The following is a 6,583-nucleotide window of genomic DNA, read 5'->3' as shown; positions in this document are numbered from 1 at the left end:
GGGTCTTATTATATCCGCGTACGTATAGTCGGAGCAGAGGTAGTCCCCGAGGCCGAATCGGCACCGACCGTACTCAGTGATCAGGTTTTGGATCAGATCGAACAAGCATTCATCGAAAAACAAGAACAGCCCCAGTTGATCGAGGCTAGTCAGCGTGACGACGCGAATCCATGGCTTCGACGGACCCAGTGGGCCGTGTATCTACGTGGAATCGACCCCCAAGACTTGCGAGACAGCGTTATGGCACCCGATACCGAATCGGCCGATTCGACCGAATTAGCTGCTTCCGCTATTTGGGATTCAATGGCTACAGTAGCCCGAATCAGCCAGTTGATTTGTACGAAAACTAGCCATTCCATTCGCACCGAGGCCGTCCGTACGGAGCGGGACCGATTGCCGCATCAGCCATTGCAAGCGTACATAGATGCCGAGAATATCGAGAGACATACGATCCCATGGCAGCAAATCTTGATGTTTTTCGTACGTACGCAGGCGTCGCACGAATGGGCTAGTCCGTATTACCGGTTTTCGAAACGCCAGCGTTTAGCGTGGAATTCGCTTTGGAAACTAGCCCAGCCAGGATTCAGCGCGCCAGCTAGTCCAGCCAGTCTAGTCAGTGCTAGTTCCGACAGGGCCGGTTTAGATGATAATAGTCAGCGAATCGCCAGCGAATCAATAGCGAATCGACGCATCAATAGCAACTCGCCGTTTCAACTAGCGCCCATTGACACCGCGTGTCTAGACTTTTGTATTGAGCTTCTGAACCATCGGACCAAGGTGGAAGACTACGAAAGTGCGCTGATTTGTGCCACGGCAGTGCTTGGTCAGGGCGAGGCTAGCTGGCGTACCGCGCAGAGCTATCCACCCATTTTATCGAAGCTTATTAAGATCGCACGGTTTATGGTGGTCTATAAGGCGTTGAAGCTAGATCCGACAGCGGAGGCAATGCTGTCTCAGCTTACGGAGCATCAAATGGCGGGCGAATGGGATACCGAAAGTCCACTAGATTCACCTGAATTCGCATTTTTGACGCCGCCGACGCCGATATCCAACGATGACTTTTACAATTTCGAGACTAGCCCAGTTCTAGTATCGACCCAGTCATCCCATTTTGTCCAATTCAGCCAGGCTCAGCAGGGCCAGCGGTCATTTCGTGAGTGGGTGGCTGAGATGGTCAGTCAATTTATGGTCCGTGGAACGAATAGCCCGATGCAATAGCTGTTAGATCTCCGTACTTACGGCTTGAAGATCCATTATAACAGCACGACAACTGGCCACGTTGGCTGGATGAATCAAGACTAGCTATTGTATCAGCAATACAACTTTTCCATGGGGGACTTCCGGGGTTTCGTCCACGGGCTGATTAGTTCGACACGGCAAATACTCCGTGACGAGCTATTATTGAGCACGGAGACTAGGTTAGTTCCCGCGATTCCGTGGCAGGATATCTGCGATGATCCCACAGAGACGGCCCAGGGATAGAGTTTTTTGAATAACACCCGTACGCCGTGGCCCGTGGCTAGCAGTGAATGGATGATGAATCAGGTGCGAAACGGACCGCTACGGCATCGTTTTATTGAAAGCAATATAGGCCGGCTACGAATGACGGCGATTGACGTGTATCTTCAACGGGTGGCCCATTTTCGGGAGAAGCTTGCTATTGCCGTTCATATCAGTGGGGGCCAGCCAGCACGTGCCCCAGAGCTACTAAGTATTCGACATTATAATACGAATAGCGGCGGCCATCGCAATATTTTCATCGAGGATGGGCTAGTGGCATTTGTGACGCAGTATCACAAAGGGTTTTACGCATCGAATGACACCAAGGTGATTCATCGGTATTTACCCCGAGAAGTCGGTGAATTAGTGGTCTGGTATTTGTGGCTAGTACTGCCGTTTGTCGAGAGATTGGAGGCGTACGTAGAGAAGGTGCGGAGGATGGGCCATTCCGAAATTGAAGTGTAAGTCATGTGGTCCATTGGCCACGGATCCGTTATATATCGGAATTGCTGGGTTTCCATTATATATACCGGATTTATTGGGCAACTGGCCACGGATCCGTTATATATCGGAATTACTGGGTTTCCATTATATATACTGAGTTTATTAGGCCACTGGCCACTGATCCGTTATATCACGTTTCGATGCTAATTCCAATCAGTCATCAGAGACAGGCGTTTTTATGGTCCCCCGACCCCAGTACTGGCCGGGATTGGTCATCCGAACGACTCCGTGAAGTGCTAAAGCGTGAAACCACCATTGGACTCAACGGGCACGCCATCAATTTGAACGCGTATCGTGATATTGCTATTGGCATTAGCCGTCGGTTTATGCGGCCATCTAGCGTATTCCCGAACAACACGCGTCAGGACGTACGAGCGGAGGCATCCCAAGAGGATGACGAAGAGAGCATGAATGCGGAGCAATGGATGGGCCATATTGCCGATCTACAAGCGGCCCATTCATCCCACGTGGCCGGCATGATTTACGGCCGTGGGATCACCGAACAGCCCGGTACGACGGCCCACCGGCGAGAGATGTTTCGGCTTAGCAGCACCGATTGGCATCGGTTTTTAGGGTTTGTGTCCACGGATGACGGGGGTGCCGAGAGCGCATTAGGACTGGGCCAGTTTTCGCCGTGGCAAAAAGAAGCCGAAATGGGCCGTATAGAACGTCGATGGCAACTAACCCAGGCGGCTATAGAGCCCGAAATGCAACGAATGATGGGGAATCGCGCGGTGCGGCTTCGGGGGGTGCAAGCACCGGCGTTAGAAGCTATTCAGCAGGGCCAGAGTCCGGTAGTGGCAGTGATACCAACAGGGGGTGGCAAAAGCTTGCTATTCATGCTACCCGCGTGGATCAGCCCCCGTGGGGTGACGGTGGTGGTCGTGCCGCTAATTGCATTACGCGGAGACATGGTCCAGCGGTGCCAGCGACTCGGCATCTCGTGCGTAGAGTGGGAGAGCCGTCGGCCGGCCGATCAGGCATCCATCGTACTCGTGACACCCGAATCGGCCATTACAGAGGATTTTATGACGTTTTTGAATCGACAGCGTCTCGGCCATCGGCTTGATCGGATCGTGATAGACGAATGCCACGTGGTGCTCAATGATCAGGCCAATTTCCGGCCCGCCATGGCCCAGCTAGGCCGTTTAATCGTGGCTCAGGCTCAGATGATATACTTGACCGCTACGCTGCCACCGACCGCGGAGGATCAGCTTTTACAGCGATTACGGACGACGCGAGAGAAGGCCCATATGTTTCGAGCGCGGACGAATCGGACAAACGTGGCATATCGGATCTGGCAGCCCACGCTGTCGAATCGATATCGTAATAGCTACGATTGGATCGAGAGCCCCGACGTGACCAGCTTTATCAGAGACCGTATCACGCGCGCGCGTGTGCAGACAGGCCGAGTTGTGATTTACGGGCCGACCACCAAGACGGTGGAGCAACTGGCCCAGCTGATTAACAGTGAAGCATATCACAGCCGCACGTTAGACCGCAAGGGCGTACTTGCCCGTTTTCAGGCCAATGCTACGGGGGTAGTAGTGGCGACTAGTGCGCTAGGAATGGGCGTGGATATCCCCAATATTCGGAGTATCATTCACATTGGACTTCCCCGGAGTTTATTGGATTACGCGCAAGAAAGCGGACGGGCTGGCCGAGACGGGCTACGTAGTGAGGCCATTATCATCCAACCCGACGGGTTTGAACGGCCAACGTGGGATCCCATTCACGAAGACCCAGTGAAGGCGGATGTCGAGCAAGACCGACTGAACCGATATATATATCAAGGATGTTGCCGACGGGTGATATTGGATGAGTATTTGGATGGCCACGTACGGCAGTATTGTGATACTACGGAGCAGCAGTGTGATCAGTGTGATCAGAACTGGCAAGTCAATGAAGAAGTGATGAGCGAAACGGCTAGTGAGATAGCTAGTGAAATGGCCAGTGAAATGGCCAGTGAAATGGCCAGTGAACGTGAGAGTGACAGGAATGGGCCATTTCCAGCATCGGATCCCATGGTTTTGTCCCATGTTTTGAATCAGTCAGCGGAGACCCCCGTGCAAGCATTATGTACGGAGCCCATGGAAGACGTCCAGTATAGCTCCGTGGAGAGAGGTCAGGGTGTCGAAGAACTGAGCCAGTTTCCAGCCGATTCGGAAGCGAGTGGCCAGCGAAGTGATAGCGAATCTATTGGATTTCGATCCTAGGTCGGATCCGTTAGTCCGATATATCGCCGGAGTATTGAGCCAGTGATACGCCGTTAGCCAGTGATACGCCGTCAGCTAGTGCAGTCAATTCAGCTAGTGGCAACGCAGTCAATTCAGCCAGCGTCAATACAGCCAATTCAGCCAATTCAGCCAACGGCAATACAGTCAATTCAGCCAGCGGCAATACAGTTAATTCAGCCAACAGCAATACAGCCAGCGGCAACGCAGTCAATTCAGCCAGCAGCAATACAGCCAGCAGCAATACAGCCAGCAGCAATACAGCCAGCAGCAATACAGCCAGCGTCAACTTACGTGCCAACACAAGCTATTGAACGTTTCCAGCGCCAGGACCGAGAGAGACAGGCGGCCCGAGTCGTATACCAGGAAGCCCATCAAGACATTGCTAGTGAACTAGAGTTTTTGCAATAGTAGGCCTAGTTATGGCATGAACGATGCTGGTTTTGTACGCAGCGTGGACTCGATGACCGGCATGATTTGTACGAGTGTGGGATCTAGCCCCGAACTAGTCAGGATTCAGCCAAGAACTGGTGGATTCGGGTACGCCGGCAGATCAAATTTGCCGCATTTAGTGGCTGTTACGGGTGTGGAATGCCGCAGACGATTTGCAGCCGTTTTATCAATCCAGGGAGCCAGGGGCATTGCGTTTATCGGGGGTTATTGTTATCGGGGCTGGCTGTTATGGTGTACGGCGAGGGAAGTGAGGAGATCAAGGAAGCATGGGCACGCCGGTTACGTACGCAGGGGGTTTATATCGATGACGAGAATGGGCTTGTACGGTTTTTGGGGTCACGGCATGACGGAGACACGGTGAAATTAGTACACGAGTATATTTGGGTTCGAAAGCAGTGGATCGAGCGTGGCGAGAGGGTATAGTTTAGAGGATTGGAATATAGCAAAGGGACGGTAGTAGTAGTAGATATATAGGCTTAGAATCAGAGATATATATATAGTGATAGCAATTAGAAAGGAGTAGTATTAGAGGATTGGGATACGAGATATATATAGTGATAGCAATTAGAAAGGAGTAGTATTAGAGGATTGGGATACGAGATATATATAGTGATAGCAATTAGAGAGGAGTAGTATTAGAGGATTGGAATCCGAGATATATATAGTGATAGTTATTAGGATTAAGTAGTAGAAGTAGAGGACTAGAATATGAGATATATATAAATAGTACCGGCTATTAGAAATAAGTAGTAAGAATAAGGAACTATTATAGAAGAGATAACAATTAGTAGCGATTAGTAGTGTAGAGGGTGAGGGTTTGTAGTTAAGGGGTGAGGGTTTGTAGTCAAGGGGTGAGGGTTTGTAGTCAAGGGTGAGGGTTTGTAGTCAAGGGGTAAGGGTTCGTAATCAAAAGGAGAGGGTTAGTAGTCAAGGGGTAAGGGTAAGGGTTATTATAAATAGGTCAAAAAAGCAATAAAGTGTGACGGCTGTTAATATTTAGTAGTGAGTATAAGAGGTTTAGAAAAAGCGCATAAGTAGTAGTAAAAGGGTGAGGGTTAGGAGTGTAGAGGGTGAGGGCTAGTGGTGGAGGGTAAGGGCTAGTGGTGGAGGGTGAGGGTTAGGAGTGTAGAGGGTAAGGATCAGTGGTTTCGAGAGTAAGGGTCAACGGTATAGAGGTAAGGGTTAGCGGTATAAAAGGTAAGGGTTGTAGTAGTGGATTGGAATACGAGATATATATAATGCGTAACGGCAATCAAAAAGAAGTAGCAGAAGTAGAGGATTAGAATAAGAGATAGATATAAGGAGTGACAGCAATCAGAGAGGAGTAATATTAGTAAAGAACTAGTGACGGCTATAAGGTATAAAAGAGAGAGTATAGTAGCTATATAAGAAGTAGTAATAGGGTAGTAAACGGAAGAGGGTGAGAGTTATTATAAATAGGTCAAAAAAGTAATAAAGGGTAACGGCTGTTAGAATTTAGTAGTGAGTATAAGTAGTAGTAAAAGGGTGAGGGTTAGGAGTGTAGAAGGTAAGGATCAGTGGTTTAGAGGATAAGGGTTATAAGTATAAAGGGTAAGGTTAGTAGTGTAGAGGGTGAGGGCTAGTGGTGTAGAGGGTGAGGATTAGTAGTATAGAGGGTAAGGTTTAGTGGTTTAGAGGGTAGGTTTAGTGTAGGATATTTGGAAAAGGCGTATATAGGATTTAACGAGAGAGTATGATAGATATAGAAATCATAGTATAGAGGGTGAGGGTTATCGTAGTGGAAGGCTAAGGACTAGCGGTATAAGAGGTAAGGGTTGTAGTAGTGATAGCAATCAAGGCTTAGGGCTTAGGGCTTAGGGCTTAGGGCTTAGGGTTTAGGGCTTAGGGTTTTAGGGTTTTAGGGTTTAGGG

The sequence above is a fragment of the Penicillium antarcticum genome (genome assembly GCF_028974205.1).
Source record: "Penicillium antarcticum strain IBT 31339 chromosome Unknown utg000008l_segment0_segment0, whole genome shotgun sequence".
Lineage (NCBI taxonomy): Eukaryota > Fungi > Ascomycota > Eurotiomycetes > Eurotiales > Aspergillaceae > Penicillium > Penicillium antarcticum.
Note: the sequence above shows the minus strand (reverse complement) of the source record.